The sequence below is a fragment of the Portunus trituberculatus genome, chromosome 31 (assembly GCF_017591435.1).
Source record: "Portunus trituberculatus isolate SZX2019 chromosome 31, ASM1759143v1, whole genome shotgun sequence".
In the NCBI taxonomy this organism is placed as follows: Eukaryota; Metazoa; Arthropoda; class Malacostraca; order Decapoda; family Portunidae; genus Portunus; species Portunus trituberculatus.
The window spans coordinates 7,686,760-7,704,985 of NC_059285.1; the positions used below are offsets into that span (position 1 = coordinate 7,686,760).

An 18,226-nucleotide genomic window follows, 5' to 3' on the forward strand; every position below is an offset into this window, starting at 1 on the left:
AGTTATAGAAGGCTCGGATATCATTGCAAGAGAAAAACAAGCCACAGATCCTAATTATATATGTTTACTACGACAAACATATTTTCCTTCAAATATGACAGCAAATAGACAGAAGAACCGAGGACAATACCAATTAAGAAAGACAAAAAGGGTGAATTAGACTTAGGAATAAAGGATAAGAAAATATGAAAAAAATAATGAGATGGAATACAGAGAAAGAAGAAAAAGAATCGTCCTTCATTACTTTCCAAACAAAGTAAAAATAATAAATCTTCAAAGGTTTCAACAACAAAGTTTCTCGAGTAAGTGAAAGAGAGCTGAGATGATTAAAGTTAGATGTTTATTCTTTATCCACATCTTCTTCATCAACGCAATATGTGTCAGAGGTTCAGATCTGTAAACCTGCCCAAGGAAATGAGGACAGAGAAGAGTAAGAAAAAGAGGAGAAGAAATATAAGGAAGATGAAATCGGAGAAAAGATAAAAGAAGGAAGAGGAAAAGGACGGACGAAGAATAATACGATAAAGTTGAGGAACGAGGAGAAAGAGAAGAAGTAGCAAAATCATGAGAAAGAAAGACGAAAGACGAATGAAAAAAAATAGAAGAGAAGAGAATACAGGAGGAAAAAAGAAAAGGAAAGAAAAGAGAACGAAAGGGAGACTCAGGACGGACTCGAAACACCAATTTCTACTTCAGGAACAGAAAGGGAGAGACAAACAATTGTTTCCGTTTGGTAATTCTGAAAAATAAACATAAAAATGAGATAAAAGAGCGGGACGTGGCCTGAGGATCCCCGGACACACTCGCTCCATCGATAATCACAGAGGCTTTTCCAGGTAAATCCCGAGAGAAGGTCTTGAGTTATCTTGCGTGGAGATAAACGCTTGCCTATAAATCTCGGGAATGTGTAGTCAATTTGTTATACGTAAGCTTCTCATTTTCTTCTTTGGCACTCGAGGTGAAGGCGAAAGCGTGAAGGAAATTATAATAACAACAACTGGAATATTAATAAATGTTGAAGTGATAAATATACAAAAGTAATTATTTATTTTTATTTCGTTTCTTAGAGTTGTAAAAATAACTTTTTTTCATTATCTTTGTCACTTGATGTCAAAGTGAATAATAACAATAACTTAGTAACAATAAGAGTATTCTTTTTCATTATTATTATTCCTTCCTAGAGGTGTAAAAAGTATTGCCGAGTGTATTCTTGGTTGTATAATTATTTTTTTCTTGGATTTTTTTTTCCGCATTGAAGCCAAAGGCTATGGAGGTTAAGGGGTTAATGTCACTAGAGGCCTTGGCCATTATCAACATTTCAAAAGTCAATCTATTCTTGGAAGTGTCTGTCCTGCTTGTCATTATATCATTTAGTCCGCCTGGCGCGTGTCCTTGAGTCTCTCTCTCTCTCTCTCTCTCTCTCTCTCTCTCTCTCTCTCTCTCTCTCTCTCTCTCTCTCTCTCTCTCTCTCTCTCTCCTTTGTCCCATGCTAATAGATATCACTGGAAAAATCATCTTTACTTTTGCATCTTTCTTTTTATTTTAATGGAAGGGGGGACTGATACAAAAAGGGCAGGCAATGGCCCTTGAGAGCGTCAGGAGAGCACGACCAGGACGAGGACGAGAACAGAGAGGACGAGAAGGGTGATAATAGATTAGAGAAAATTTACGAAAGATAAGGTGGAAGGGAAAAGAGAAGGAGGAAGAGGAAGCAGATGAAGATGAGATCTAGGATGAGAGAAAAAGAAAAACGAGGAGGAAGATTAGAAACGAGAGAGGAAATTAACAATATACATATAGAAAAAGAGAAGCAAGACGAAAAGAATGAAAAAGCTGAACAAGGACGAGAATGAAAAATGAAGGTAAAAGAAATCACATTGACAACTGACAAAAGAAATTTACGTCAAGAGAGAGGAAAATTTTGGAGTGGGAATGAGTGTGGGGGTTAAGGGGAGAAGGGGGGGTATTGTGTCAGGTGATGGCTGGGATGGGGGCTTCATTCTCGTCAGACCTCACGTGGTCAGGTCATCAGCTCGTCAAGTGGTTGGTGGAGGAAAAGTGGACGAGGGTGCGACCGTGACTTCCTGGTTGGGTGGAGGGATTATTGGGGGAAGGGAAGAGGGAGAGGGTGGGAGTGAAGGGAGAGAGTTGGAAGAAAATGGTGAGGTAGATTTGTCAGTATTGTTTGAACTCTCTCTCTCTCTCTCTCTCTCTCTCTCTCTCTCTCTCTCTCTCTCTCTCTCTCTCTCTCTCTCTCTCAGGTTCTCGGATGTTGTATTAATATTATAAAAATTTTACTGTCAAGTTAGTGAGATTTATATGTTTATTCACTCCTACACCACCACAATCACTCCTTCTCCTCCATCCTACATCCTCCCTTTCCTCCTCCTCCTCTCCTCCTCCTCGTATTTCTCTTCCCCTCCTAATTCTGCCTCGTCTTCCTCCTCTTCGTGTTGTTATTTAGAGACAATCGCTTCCCAGGTGTTAGTCTCCCTTGAGGAAAAGAAAATGTTTATATATATTGATCGACCTTAAATCCTCCGCCACAACCGATATACTATTTACCCTTGTAATTGGGAAGCTTGGTGGGGGTGGATTGGAGGGATTGGCTCTCTGTTTTCTGCACGCTCTCACTCTTGTCCTCCCTCCCCCACCCTCTTTTCCTCCAATCTCTCCCTCCTCCTCCAATCTTTCTCCTTTTTTCTCCAGTTTTTTCTCTTTTCTAAACTGTCGTTGTTCTTTCCTTTCTCTTCTCCTCGTCTTTCTGATTTTTCTCTTTCCTCCAGTCTTTCCCTTTTCTTCTATATTTACTTCTTTCTTCAATCTCTCTTCCTTTCCTTCTCCATCCCTCTCTCTCTTTCTTTACTTTTTACTTTTCTTTTTCTCCTCTTTCTCATTTGCAGTTTAGATATATAATTAACTTCCTTTTTTCTTCTATTTCTTCTCTCCTCCCTTATTCATTATTATCTTTTCCTTTTCTCTCTCCTTTTTTATTCTCTCCTTCCTCACTTCCTTCATATTCTCATTTATCTTCTATTAATTGCCTCCCTTCTCTTCCCTCCCTCTTCTTACCCGCTTGCTCTTTGTTTGTTCTCCTCGCATTCTTTCGTATCTTCTTTCTATTCCATCAATTCATCTTAAGTCGCTCCCTCCTGCCTCTTCAGTCTCTCATTTTTTTTTCTTTCAATATACTCCCTTCCTTCATTACTCAATATATTTTACCACTGTTCCTTCATTCATTAGGTTTATTATCTTTTGTTCTATTTTATTTATGCTTTCCTATCTTCATTCATTTATCTTTTTTTTTTCATTTTGTTATTATATTTCCATTTCCTCTACTGTATTTGACCTTTTTTTTGTTTATTTTTCTTTCTCATTATTTCACATCTGTATTTTCTTTAGGACTTTTTTTATTGTATTTCACATTTCAGTACGAATATTCTCTCTCTCTCTCTCTCTCTCTCTCTCTCTCTCTCTCTCTCTCTCTCTCTCTCTCTCTCTCTCCTTTTATTTTCTCGTTTTTCTTATTCTTTCTTATCTCAATTATCGCAAATTATCTCACTCTGGCCTCTAATTCATCAATTTTCGCAATATTTTCATTTTGCAATTTTTCTTTGATTATATGTAAGCAAACTGTGTGTGTGTGTGTGTGTGTGTGTGTGTGTGTGTGTGTGTGTGTGTGTGTGTGTGTGTGTGTGTGTGTGTGTGTGTGTTTGCCTAAGAACCAAATTTAGAGAACCTGTTTGGAAATAATTACACTCGTAACTCTCAAGTAATACACGAACATCAACTGTGTCTCTTCTTCTTTTTCCTTATTATTTATCTCTATTTATCTATCCACTTATTTATGGCGTCGCGCTGGTAAATTGATTCGGTTCGCTGCCTCCTGGTTCGGCCTCACTTGTAGCATACATAGCCAAGGTTCGAGTACCGGAGGCTGCACTAGTAAAATTACCACTAAGCTAGTACAAGTGTCCATCTTCACTCAGGATGACAGGGAAGGAGAGAGGGAGTGAGGCGGAGGAGGAAGGGGGAGAAAGGAGGAGCAAGGGCTGAAGATAGAAGAGAGGAGGGAGAGATGCGTACAAGGAACAGGGGACAGAGAGAGTAAGAGGAAATAGAAGAAGTGAGGGAAAGAAAAGGCTGAGAGTAATTAGGGTATAGTGAGAGGAAGAGAGGAGGGATAGAGGGAGAGAAGAAAAAAACGTGTAAGAGGAACAGGGAATAATATTACTGTTATTACTACTACTACTACTACTACTACTACTACTACTACTACTACTACTACTACTACCACCACTACCACTACTGCTACCACCACCACCACCACCACCACCACCACCACTACCACCACCACCACCACCACCACCACCACCACCACCACCACCACCACCACCACCACCACCACCACCACCACCACCACCACCACCACCACCACCACCACCACCACCACCACCACCACCACCACCACCACACCACCACCACCACCACCACCACCACCACCACCACCACCACCACCACCACCACCACCACCACCACCACCACCACCACCACCACCACCACCACCACCACCACCACCACCACCACCACCACCACCACCACCACCACCACCACCACCACCACACCACCACCACCACCACCACCACCACCACCACCACCACCACCACCACCACCACCCCACCACCACCACCACCACCACCACCACCACCACCACCACCACCACCACCACCACCACCACCACCACCACCACTGCCACCACCACCACCACCACCACCACTGCACTGCCACCACCACCACCACTACTACTACTACCACTACTACCACTACACCACCACCCACCACCACCACCACCACCACCACCACCACCACCACCACCACCACCACTACCACCATTGCCATACCATCCTAATGAACAAAAAAGTACATTCACATCCAATTAACCTGCCTGCAACAGGCGTGATGTCCCCAGAGTGTCCACACATTGTGACAGACGTGGCTCATATATTTTTAGCTCTTTATTTGCGATGAAGAATTCTACTGTGACTTTTGAGAGTGTTGAAACCATAATTTTGAAACATTTTGCTCTCTCACTACGACAGTTTTCAAAGACCCCATAAATAATTAGCAGAGTTGTTGGGAGTGTTTCTCATATTTTTAACCCAGAAAACTACATAACAAAACACCCTTAACCCCTTCAATTCATGACGTGTATTCATATTCATTCTGCTTACTATTTCTCGACTTTATAGCAGCTTCGAAAACTTATGTAAGGATCAGAATAGTAAAGACTCTGGGTATTAATTTTCTAACCTCCATTGACCCTTCGTAATGTAAATAAAATTTTCAATCACACCAAAAATTCATGATAAAAATGGGTTCCATTACTGAAGGGGTTAGAAATCAAAGAAGCTTTAACTACAGCCTTTTGAAAATAGTCGAGGTGCAACACAAAAGCATTTCATGATATTGTCCAGACTGACACTCTACTGCACGACAACTGCCTGTGTGGTGCGTGTTGCCTGCCAGACTTGTGATGATGTTGTTTTGCCCCAAGTTGCTACGGGAACGGCGGTGGTGGAGGGAGAAGGTGGGTAGAATGGAAAGAAGAGGAAGAGGAGGAGGATGAGGAAAAGATGAAGGAGGAGGAGGAAGAGGAAGAGAGGGAGAAAGAAAGGAAATTGTGTCATCTGATGCTATTATGGTGTTGTCCTTCTCTCTCTCCTTTATCAGAGGAAAACTTTCTCCTCTCTCTCTCTCTCTCTCTCTCTCTCTCTCTCTCTCTCTCTCTCTCTCTCTCTCTCCACCAAGAAGAAACGTGTATTTTTCTCTCCATGAGGGTGTTTACACTTGACTGGGCTCGCGGGGCACTGACTTGGTGCCTCTCCCTCTCTCCTGCTCTACCCTTCCCTTCCTTTCCCTTTCCTTCCCTTTTCTTCCCTTCCCTTCCCTTTCCTTCTCTTCCCTTCCCTTTCCTTCTCTTCCCTTCCCTTCCCTTCCCTTCCCTTTTATTTCTTTTCTTTCCCCTTCCCTTCATTTATCTTCCTTTCCATTCATCCCCCTTCTTGTCTTTTTCCTTTCCTTTACCGCCCATCTTTTCTCCTTCCTCTCCTCCTACATTTCCCTTCACTTCTCTTCCCTCCTTTTTTTCCTTTATCCTTGAATTCGTAATAACTACCTTATTTGCAGTTTTTTCTTATTTTTTTTATAATATTTTCTCTCTAATTTCCTACCTTTCCTTTGTTTTTCATTAACAATTCCTTCCTCATAACATTCATATAATCGTCCTCCTTCCCTAATCTAACAAGTATTCTGTTTCCTCCTCCTCCTCCTCCTCCTCTTGAAAATCTCTGCTTGTTCATTCTTTCGCAATTTTTAAGTATAAGATTTTCTTTTAGGTCCTATGTATTTCTCATGGAATTATTGGTGTCCAACTTTACTATGTTAGATGTCATTATTATTGTTATTATCATTGTTATTATTATTATTGTTATTATTGTTTATATTATTATTATTGTTATTACTATTATTACTATTATTATTATTATTATTATTATTATTATTATTATTATTATTATTATTATTATTATTATTATTATTATTACTATTATTATTATTATCATTATCATTATTGTTATTACTGCAGCAACTATATCATCATCACTGCTACTCAATCATTACTACTACTACTACTACTACTACTACTACTACTACTACTACTACTCTTCCACTTTTACTGCTACTTATAATAGCTATACTACTTATTTTACAACAACAACAAGAACTACTTCTACTACTACTACTACTACTACTACTACTACTACTACTACTACTACTACTACTACTACTACTACTACTACTACTACTACTACTACTACTACTACTGCTACTTCAAACTCTACTAAACTACAAACGCGTACATAAAAACAACAATATAATTTAAATGTTGTAAACAAAACCCTTCCCGCCTCGAAAACTTGAATGTAAATATAAATCACTCAGTAAATATTAGACGCGTGATAAACAAAGCAACGAAGAGAGAGAGAGAGAGAGAGAGAGAGAGAGAGAGAGAGAGAGTTGACGCTGAGTGGCCGTGGGAGTGACAGGTATGCGTGAGTTTGTTTGCTTTACCACCACCACCATCACCCCAGTTAACACTCTCTCTCTCTCTCTCTCTCTCTCTCTCTCTCTCTCTCTCTCTCTCTCTCTCTCTCTCTCTCTCTCTCTCTCTCTTTGTAGATGGAATGACGGTATAGGCGAGAGGAGGATAAATATTGGATATGAGGGAGAAAGGGTGAATAAAGAATGATAGAACAAAGAGAAAAGAATAAAGAAACAATAAGAAAAAGATAAATGAAGGAGAATAAACGAATAGAGGAATAAAACTAAAGAAATTGAGGGAATAAATAATAGATGTAAATGAATAAGATAAGGAGGAGAAATGAAATAAAGTAAGATAAACAGAAGAATAAGATAAAAGGTGCAGAGGAACAAAATAAGGATAGAGGAATAGAAAAAAAAAAAAAAAAACGAAAACATAAAAGATAATTAGAAGAATAAGAGAAGGACAGAATAATAGAGTGAGATGAATTGCAAGACTAAAGTAAGAATTATAAAGTAAGACAAGGGTAAGGACGTCACATAACACCACTACCACTCACAACTACAAACTGTCATCTGCTGTGCGTGGTTACTTACTTTCTGTACGCGTACGTCACAAAACTCCACAACAAGGGAGGTTACGAGGCGGCCACCACCGTAGGGAACAAAAGAATGCTGTCACAAACACGACGGAGAGACGCACAAGAGAAGTAGCTGTAGTTTGCCGGAATAAAACATTTGCGGTGACTTTGTGCTACTGGATCTCTTCTTCTACTCTTCTCGTGGCCTTAATGGTGGTGAGGGAGTAGTGTCACGTGTTTGACTTACTGATTTCTTGCAGTTGATTATATGTTAACTGTTTTCTTATGTGAGTTGTTTGATTTTTTGTCTTTATTAGAGTTCAAGACAGTTTTTATCTTGTTCTTAGGATATTATGTATTGTTGTTTATTTATTTGTATTATTTACCTATATTTTCGTTGTTTTGATTCAGCACTGTGTTTTTTTGGTATGAGAGGTTGTGAGGGAAAGGAGAAAGGGATTGTGAAACTTTATGCCGTGGCGTACTTTATCGTCAGCAGAGGAATGAGGGGTGAAGGGAGTGTTAAACTAGATGGTAGAGATAGAAGGAAAGGATATGTTCGGAGATTAATTTGGTTAAGTTTCCCGTGAAGGGGGAAAAATCAGATTTCAGACTTAAAACAACAATGAAAAATGTTAAATAAAGTTATAAGTAAACTAAACAAAAGATAAATAGAAAAATACTTTAAAAATACCTCAACGTACAACGGAATTCCAGAGCATCATGAAATCATAAAAAAAAAAACACGAGAATGATGCGAACAAAATTAGATATGTGGTATTATTTGTGGAAGAAAACATCAAAGAAATACAACAATACAGCTTTATTTATAAGTAAGAAGAACGATTTCAAATATAAGTATCTCTCGAGAAACATACCAGTTGTTCTATAAAGGTGGCGTCAGAAGGAGAAACGCAATATTACCAACACAACAAGTACACACGAGGAGCGTTATTGTCTGCGAGTGTCACGAGAAAGACAGGAATGCAACACGTCCTCTTCCGTCACTTTCTTTGTATTGTTCGCTGTGTGAAGGTAAAGAAGGAAAAGAAGAAAGTATAAATAAACAAACATGAAACACTAGATAAAAAAAAACGATTCATCAGCACACGCGAATACGAATAATGAAATGAAGTAAGTAATATATTAGACGAATTAAAAAAAAGTTATAAAAAGACAAAATATATATACAATGGAAGACTAATAAAGAAATAAAAAAGATACAGAGTGATAGACAAAGAGAAAGAAAACTCTAGATTATTGAGTGAATCTATCAGTACACGCAAACACGAATAATCAAGTGAATAAATAGGATGAGGTGAATTAAAAAAGAAACGAGAAACTGTATTATGACACGGCAAGAAAGATAATCAGAAAATCAACCAAAGACAAGAAAACACAGAAAATAAATACATGACGGAAAACTATCAAGGAATTGGCTTTGTTCTGTTTTATTGGCAAGAAAGTTTGTGGAGAAGGAACCATAACTTCTGTGTCCTCTTGCAATATTTTTTCCTCGCCATTTATTACCATCTTCTCGTCTTCCTTCTCCTCCTCTTCCATCTCTTCCTTTTTTTGCGCTTTCCTTTCCTCCGTCTTCCAACTTTTTTTTTCTCTCTGTCTTCTTCAGCTAGTCTTTCTTTCTCACCATCCTCCTTCCTATCCTTTTTTTTTTTCATTTTGCGATTCTTGATGTTTCCTTTTTTTCCTTCACTCACTTTTCCAGTCTTTCCCTTTTCCTTTATTTTTTTCTTTGTGAGTCACTGCTTCGCGTCTTCTGAGAACTGAGGGAGCAAAGAAAACTGAGGAAAATATAAGTAAATTCCACTCCATTGGATCTAGCGGGAGAAGGAGGTAAATGAGGAGGAGGAAAAGGAGGAGAAGGAATAGAAGGAGGAGAAGGAGGAGAAGGAAGAGGAGGAGGAGGAATAGAAGGAGGAGAAGAAGGAGAAGGAGGAGGTGAAGGAGGAGAAGGAGGAGGAGGAGGAGGAGAGAAAAGGAGAAGTAGTAGGAAAAGATGGAGGGGAGTAGAGAGAAGAGCCAGAAAGAGTGAACGGAAGAGTGACAGGACACACACACACACACACACACACACACACACACACACACACACACACACACACACACACACACACACACACACACACACACACACACACACACTAACACACAAACACAAAGACGCAACAAGCACAAAGACGTACACAAAGACACACACACACACACACACACACACACACACACACACACACACACACACACACACACACACACACACACACACACACACACACACACACACACACACACACACACACACACATACGGCAGAAAGCCATTGTAGAATAGCAGCAAATGTTAAAATGAGAGAGAGAGAGAGAGAGAGAGAGAGAGAGAGAGAGAGAGAGAGAGAGAGAGAGAGAGAGAGAGAGAGAGAGAGAGAGAGAGAGAGAGACGCCAAATGCACTTAAAAAAAAAAAACTTGACTTACAAAAACATGCAAACAGTATTTTTCGTTCTACATATTTTGATGTTTTTCCTTCTCTTGTGCCAACTCGTTTTTGCGTAAAAGAAGTAAACGAACATGCACAAGCACACAGACATATATACATACATAATGCGTGCGTACATGCATACTTGCCTTTAGTATGTGCCTAGAAACACAGAGCAGGGGGAAATAATGCTTCAGAGAGAGAGAGAGAGAGAGAGAGAGAGAGAGAGAGAGAGAGAGAGAGAGAGAGAGAGAGAGTTAATGTGATTATTTTTATATCCGTGTTGGTTTGACTATCGAATTTTCTATCTCTGGTTAAATTTTCCTATCTATTTGTCCATTTCTGTCTGTCTGTCTCTCTGCCTGCCTGCCTGTCTACTCACTTACCTATCTATCTATCTATCTATCTATCTATCCACCTGTTTTTCTATTCGTTTATCTGTTTGTCTTTCAGTATGCCTTTCTTAATGGTCTTTCTGTCCGTTCCTGTCTTCGTGTCTGTCTGTCTTTCTGTCTGTTATTTTCCTTCCTGTTGATCAGTTTGTGTGTTTTGTCTCTTTTGCATGCATTTCAAAACTAGACGTCTGTTTGGGAACTTCATGTTTTCCTCTGTCCCCAAGCGTCATGTTTTCTTCCTTTCCTCTCCTTTCCTTGACCTCTTTTCTCTTTCATTGCCTCCTCCCTCCCTTTCTTATTCTGTTGTTTCTTTTTCTTCTCCATTCTTTACTTCATTTTCTTTTCCCACTACCTTTGTTATGCTTCTCTCTCTCTCTCTCTCTCTCTCTCTCTCTCTCTCTCTCTCTCTCTCTCTCTCTCTCTCTCTCTCTCTCTCTCTCTCTCTCTCTCTCTCTTCCACCTTAGACAATTGGTTTCGGCCAAAATTTGAATCTCAGGAAAAGATTTGCGATTGAAAAGAATGTGGATCTTTCTGAGAGTGGAAAGGATTGTAGAAGGAAATGGAAGAACCGTGAGAGAGAGAGAGAGAGAGAGAGAGAGAGAGAGAGAGAGAGAGAGAGAGAGAGAGAGAGAGAGAGAGAGAGAGAGAGTTTGTTGTTACTCAGGAAGAATGTTCATTTAATAATTCCTTTCCAAAAAAGAAAAAAAACTTATAATTTATTTCCATAACCTTTGTGCTTCGTTTCTCTCGTGTTTCATTTAATGTTTTAGTGTTGCTTGTACTTCTCGCTTTCTTTTTTTTTTCCTTTTTGCAGTTATTCTACTTTTATCACTTTCCCAAATTAAAGTCTCTCTCTTCTGTTTATTTTTTCTTCTTAAAAAGAGAGTTTCTTTGTCTTTTGCATCTTCTCCATTGTGTTTCCACTTAACATTAGTTTTTTTTTCGTATTTTCTATCGTGTGTTATCGTTTTTACTCGCTTCTCACTTACTGTCACCTTCACAATGACCTACTTCGCGCACTACGTTGTTTTCTCCATTTTTTTTTACTGTAATATTTTATGAGTTTTTTTTTTCTCCCAATATGTTCTTCATTTTCTTTTTCTATAATTTTTCTCCTCTTTTCCCTTATCTTCCTTCTTTACACCACCTGCACTTCTTTTCTCCCTCTAACTTCCTCCTTTTCACATCCTCCTTCTCTCTTCCATGGAGACACAAATCGGCGTTCTTTTCTTTCTCTTTCATTTTCCTTCTCTTCCTTCTTTACACCACCTGCACTTCTTTTTCTCCCTCTATCTTCCTTCTTTTCACATCCTCCTCCTTCTCCCTTCCATGCAGACACAAACGGCGTCTCCAGGGACACAGAGGGAGTAGGAGCAAGGAAGAACGTCTTAAAGTCTTCTCAGGTGAATTTCCTCCAGGAGACACAAACGGCCTGACACCACCTGGAATTACTTGCCGCTGTCTGGAATGACCTGATTCTAACCTGAACTACTTGCTTTAATTCCGGGTTACCTGTATGTACCTTGGGAGAGAGAGAGAGAGAGAGAGAGAGAGAGAGAGAGAGAGAGAGAGAGAGAGAGAGAGAGAGAGAGAGAGAGAGAGAGAGAGAGAGAGAGAGAGAGAGGTGATTCAGTGGCCTGGATTCACGTAAGGTTGAAATCACGTAGACTAGATTCATATTTTAATCCACTATCAAAGACTTCTCCACCTCTTCCGACTGACTTCCATCCCATCTTCTTTACCAGTCCTCCATCTTCCTAGCCTTCTCTTCCCTTCACAAGGTTTTTCAAGCATTTTCCTTTACTTTCCTTTTAGTTCTCTTCTTCCATCCTCTTCTTTTCTCTGTCCTCCCTGTCTTTCTCGTGTACTTTGTCTCACTTCGTCTCCCAGTTCTGCTTTCTCACCTTCTTCTATTTCCTTTGCCCATTTCTGCCTTCTCTTCCTCTTCTTCCTCCTCCTCCTCCTCCTCCTTTTCCTCTTCTTCCTCCTCCTCCTCCTCCTCCTCCTCCTCCTCCTCCTCCTCCTCCTCCTCCTCCTCCTCCTCCTCCTCCTCCACAGGTGTATGGTTGCAGTGGGTGCAGACAGATGGTGCGTCAGGTTTATCTCTTCCTCTCTTTTTCCTTCCTCCTCCAAATTGAATTTAATCCTCTCTCTCTCTCTCTCTCTCTCTCTCTCTCTCTCTCTCTCTCTCTCTCTCTCTCTCTCTCTCTCTCTCTCTCTCTCTCCTCCCTACCATAGCTTCACAGGTGCGCTCCCTTAATGAGTATAGGGGTAATTTTCGGAGGGGAAAGGAGTGAGGGAGAAGGAGGAGAGCAAGAGAGAGAGGGAGAGAAGGAGAGAGAGAGAGAGAGAGAGAGAGAGAGAGAGAGAGAGAGAGAGAGAGAGAGAGAGAGAGAGAGAGAGAGAGAGAGAGAGAGAGAGAGAGAGAGAAGAGAGAGGAGAGAGAGAGAGAGAGAGAGCACAAGATAGTAGAGAGAGAGAGAGAGAGAGAGAGAGAGAGAGAGAGAGAGAGAGAGAGAGAGAGAGAGAGAGAGAGAGAGAGAGAGAGAGAGAGAGAGAGAGAGAGAGAGAGAGAGTGTTAGTGGAGGACTTCTAAGTCTTACCTTCTGAAAGTAAGCTGGGCTACACATTAGAGCGGTGCTAAATTCCAACGCCACAGCTGCAACAGAAGGAAGGAGGATTATGCAAACTATATTATGGAGAGAGAGAGAGAGAGAGAGAGAGAGAGAGAGAGAGAGAGAGAGAGAGAGAGAGAGAGAGAGAGAGAAAGTAAAATGCATAATATAAAAAATACTAAACCACTAAAAACTGCTTGTGATCATAGTAAAAAAATGCAAGAAAATTTGGAGAAACTACCGAAAAAAAGCCTACACTAGGAAATTGAGGTTTAAAGAGGAAGAAAACCGAATCGATTAGGAAATTGTTTGAAAGAGAGAGAGAGGAGAAGAGAAGAAGAAAAAGAAGAAGAAGAAGAAGAAGAAGAAGAAGAAGAAGAAGAAGAAGAAGAAGACTGCCGCTATTACCATCAACAATAACAACAACAACAACAACGACGACTAACAACAACATAATGAGAAGAAAACGGAAATCATGACGTGTACGATATATAGCGTTTGACCAGCAATATATCAAGTATAGACAAAAAAAATAATAAAAAGAAAACCTGTATAGATCTGCGAACAATAATCCATTTTGGAAGCGTCACTTTTGTTTATGACTCAAATTATGTGACAGGCGACGCTGCGCATTCCCAACACACGGCCCAGAAACCCTTTAATAAATCAGACCAAACAATTATTAGTTTATTCTTTTTAATTCAGCAGATAGCGAGGCAGAGAGGGGAAAAAATGAATAAATGTGGTTCTGCTGGTGGTGGTCGCGGTTGTGGTGGTGGTGGTGGTCGTGGTGGTAAATTTATTGAATGGTTATTATTATCTTATTTTGTAGCTGTAGTTGGTGATGCTTTTGTTTCTTCTGCTACCACCATCACCATTACTATTATTGTAATTATTGTTATCAATGACAATCATGAGGAAGATAGGGATGGTAAAAATGGATATATATTTCTCATTGAACTAATGTATGTAATTATCTGTGGGTTAATATACAGAAATAAAAAGTCAGGTAGATGAATATAAGGAGAGGCAGGCATATAGGTTGACAAATTTATAAACAGTTACTGAACACGGTAACACACACACACACACACACACACACACACACACACACACACACACACACACACACACACACACACACACACACACACACACACACACACACACACACACACACACACACACACACACACACACACACACACACACACACACACACACACACACACACACACACACACACACACACACACAAAAGTCTATTCTCATCTTTCCAATTTTTGTTTGCGGAAAAAAATGAGTTTCAGATAGCCGTGTAATAGGACTTATGTGTACCCCCACCATCTTTCTCACCCTTTCTCTTTCTCCCTTTCTACCCATTACTTCTCACCCCACTCCACCCAGTCCATCCCTCTCCCCATTACTCCCCATCCCCTCTGTTCTTCTCTCTCCCCTTTCCACCTCATTAAAAAGGGAACCATTCCCCAGATGGGCCGACCAGATTTAATCAAAGGTAGAACCCGCCAAACGCGTTGATGAATTTTGTGATAATGAAGATTCTTTCCCGCCATCGCGACGGAGGTTAAGGGAGGCGGCGCGGGAATGAATGGAGGAAGGGAGGTACTAAGGAAGGGAAAGACTGGTATTGCGATAGTTGGGAAAAGGAAATATTTTAGGTTACGAGAGATAGATTGTATATATATGGGGAGTCTTTTTCAGGAAGTGTGCATAAGAGTGAAATACATCGATATTACAGAGAGAGAGAGAGAGAGAGAGAGAGAGAGAGAGAGAGAGAGAGAGAGAGAGAGAGAGAGAGAGAGAGAGAGAGAGAGAATTTCATTACTACCTACTTCTCTGTACTTACCATTTATTCAAAACACGTCACAAGCAATATCCATTTTAAGCTTAATTGTTAATTTGCAACGGTGTTTTTATGGGAAATGCATATTAGCGTCTCTTTTCTTTTCTTTATTTTTGAATAACTGAAGCAAATACTAATAATTACACATCGGCTTTAGAAATAACATGGCGTGCGTTATTTTGCATAATCAGGTAATTTTCCTCCCAAGTCATGTAATGTGAAAGGAAATTTGGAATTAATTTTGTCGTTTGGCAGTGGTCTGTCGAAACACTCTGACACGAGACGCTTTTATTCGCGGATAACTCGGTCAGTACTATCTTGCAAATGTGATGTAGAATAATTTCACGACAAATAAGTTTTATTATGTGTGGGAAAAGGAGGTAATGATTGTAAATTTAAACGTATTACTATAATCCATATAGGATTTTTCGTTATTAATTAATAAGAGCTTTTGTCCACATTTCAGTTTCGTGTGATAGCGGCATAAGGCGGAACGTATGTCCACTGGCTGGTGGCAGACACGCTGTGCCCAGACTGGAGAAGGAGGCAGGAGAGTGTCTCGCCACTTGCTTGTATCCCAGAACTATAAGTCAATCACATGAAGTAAGTCTGAACTCTGTGTTTGTCTAAGCTACGAGTGGCAAACATAAGGCTGATACATGAACCACCTGGCTCCTTTTTCACTGCATTCACTCACTCGCTGAAAAATCATCGTATTACTTCTGTATGGTTATATTTATGGTTATGTTTAATCATCACTGTTATCATCAAAGGCGACTTTTTTTTTTTTGATCTCTTGAGAACCAGTACTGAAAAGTTATACACTGGGAGCTTTGAAGTTAGAAGTAGGTAATGAAGAATGACTGGTGCTTGTTTTTACTTCTCTTCCTTCACATCCAAGTAACATTTCATACAATAATTATTTGTAAGAATACTGCAAACTACATACGCATTTAGAAAACACAAAATGAAATTACAACTTTTTTTTCTAAATAATCATGTTATGTTCTTAGCTGGATGCAGAATGTGTGAGAAAACGTCGATGAAATTACGTTGCGGTTCGTACAGGTCACCAGCTGGCGGTGACGGCGGTGATGATTAGTACTGTAAGAACTTGTGAGCCTTGAGTAGCAGAACAGCCTTTCCACTTACGCAGCCTCATTGCAAACATAGACATTACCTTCTGTTTTATCTTCCAATCTTTACAATAATAATTACTGGTGATTTCAGCGATTCTCTTGTGCCCTTCCTTTTACGCAGGATGTCAAGAGTCACGAGGTCATGGAAGTCAAGGAGCAGTGGCGGTGTCCAGTGCCTTTGAGTGTCAGAGAATGGAGGTTAAGTGGGATAAAGTGGATAGGTGTTTTGGTGCCAACTTCACTACCTACCTGTCTTTCTCATTTATCTTCTTTCTTACATGACTGATGTGTTTCTTGTTGGTGATTCCATTAGTAGAAGCCTTTTAAGGAATAAGAGTGATTGGTGATTATCTGTAATTCAGTTTTGATTCCTTCATATCCTCTTACACTTGCTAGGTTTATATTCCCTCATCCGGCTTTCTTGGTGTTTGCTTCCTGCCTGACCTTATCACCACGCCACCTCGATGCATGCCTTGCTGCTTTCTCCTTCACTTTTGAAACACTGCTCAGTCATTTATTTATTCCGTCTTTCCCTTTCTATTTCTCCGCTCTCTGTCACTTCCTGTTCTTTTCTCAATCCACCACGTCTAGCTGTCTTCCCTCCTTGCCTCCCACTCTTTTGTTTTCCTCCTTCTATCGCTCCCGGGCCCTTCTGACCTCTGCTGGCCCTTGTCAAACTTCCTCCAGCATTCTTGGCCCTCTTGACAGCCGATCCCTGACCGCCCGTCACCTGGCGCTTGCCGTATTGACAGCTTCCGCCTCCTGTCAATACTCGTCCTTGTCGTCGTCGACCTCCTCCTCCTCCTCCTCCTCCTCCCTCCTCCTCCTCCTCCTCCTCCTCCTCCTCCTCCTCCTCCTCCTCCTCCTCCTCCTCCTCCTCCTCCTCCTCCTCCTCCTCCTCCTCCTCCTCCTCCTCATATTTATTATATATAATTTTTATTATCTTTTTGTCCTTTTTGCATTTTGTATTTCTTAACCTTATTTTATTCATTTTCCTATGATTTGTTTACTTTCCTTTGTTGTAGCCACCGCCGCCTCCATCAGTCTTTTTCTTCCATACGTCCACATCAAAGTATATTACCTATATATTCAATATTTTATCAATATGCTTTTTGTTGTTGGATTCATTTATTATCATTATTATTATTGTTATTATTTTGTTATTATTATTACTATTATTATTATTATTATTATTATTATTATTATTATTATTATTATTATTATTATTATTATCATTGTTATTATTATTATTGTTATTATTATTGTTATTATTGATATTATTATTGTTATTACTATTATTATTATTGTTATTTCAGTTTCTCCTCTGCCTTTGCTTCCCTTGTCCTTCCCTCGCTGCGCACCTCGTCACTCCTTTGTCCCGCTCGGCGGCCAGGCATAAAAATGTCCCCCGTAATTTATAAGGAAAAGAGGATAACTTCACGGAAGGTAAAACAAATTTGCACTGAACGGTTGTCATAATGAATATTTCGGCCCGGTGTCCATTAAAGCAAGCAGGATTTTAAATAAAGTGATGTAATTGTTGCGCTAAATTAATAATGTTAACGCTGCATTCTCTTTTTTAATAGCGTCGAATCCCTTGTCATTATGGAATTTTGTGAAGACATTTAGGCTAATGTATAGTATTGGAATATTGTAATTTGGTGGCGTATTGCCTTAATTGAGCAAAGTGTGAGGCTTGAATGGTAATTATCCGCGAGCCTCGTAATGACATCAAGTTTGTTGCCTTTTTTAAATAAATGCTCTTTTTATCCTTCGTTTATATTTATTTATTCATTCTGTTTTGTCCTTATGAATTATTTTTTTCTTTCTTCGATGTTGTTATTTTCTTTTAAGTCATTTTTCATATTTAAGTACCTTCATTTTTTCTCTCATCTTCATTGATGCATATGTTTTTTTGTTTTTTTCTATGTAATGTGCAGTGTGAATTGCCTGCCATTTTTTCTTTTATTAAGTAGCTTATATTTTTTCTTTTCATTTCAATTTTCTTCTTAACGTTTGTAGATTTCCAAATACCCTTGTT

General features: G+C 39.7%; 1 long non-coding RNA gene across 1 annotated transcript in view; it reads left to right on the top strand.

The window, feature by feature from the left end:
* Nucleotides 1-17,755, top strand: part of LOC123511689 — a 58,105-nt gene extending 40,350 nt beyond the window's left edge. Inside the window, exons 2-3 of the long non-coding RNA XR_006676914.1 lie at nucleotides 15,513-15,649; nucleotides 17,502-17,755. This is a non-coding gene — a long non-coding RNA (uncharacterized LOC123511689). The remainder of the gene's footprint in view (nucleotides 1-15,512; nucleotides 15,650-17,501) is intronic.
* Nucleotides 17,756-18,226: the final 471 nt, after the last annotated feature.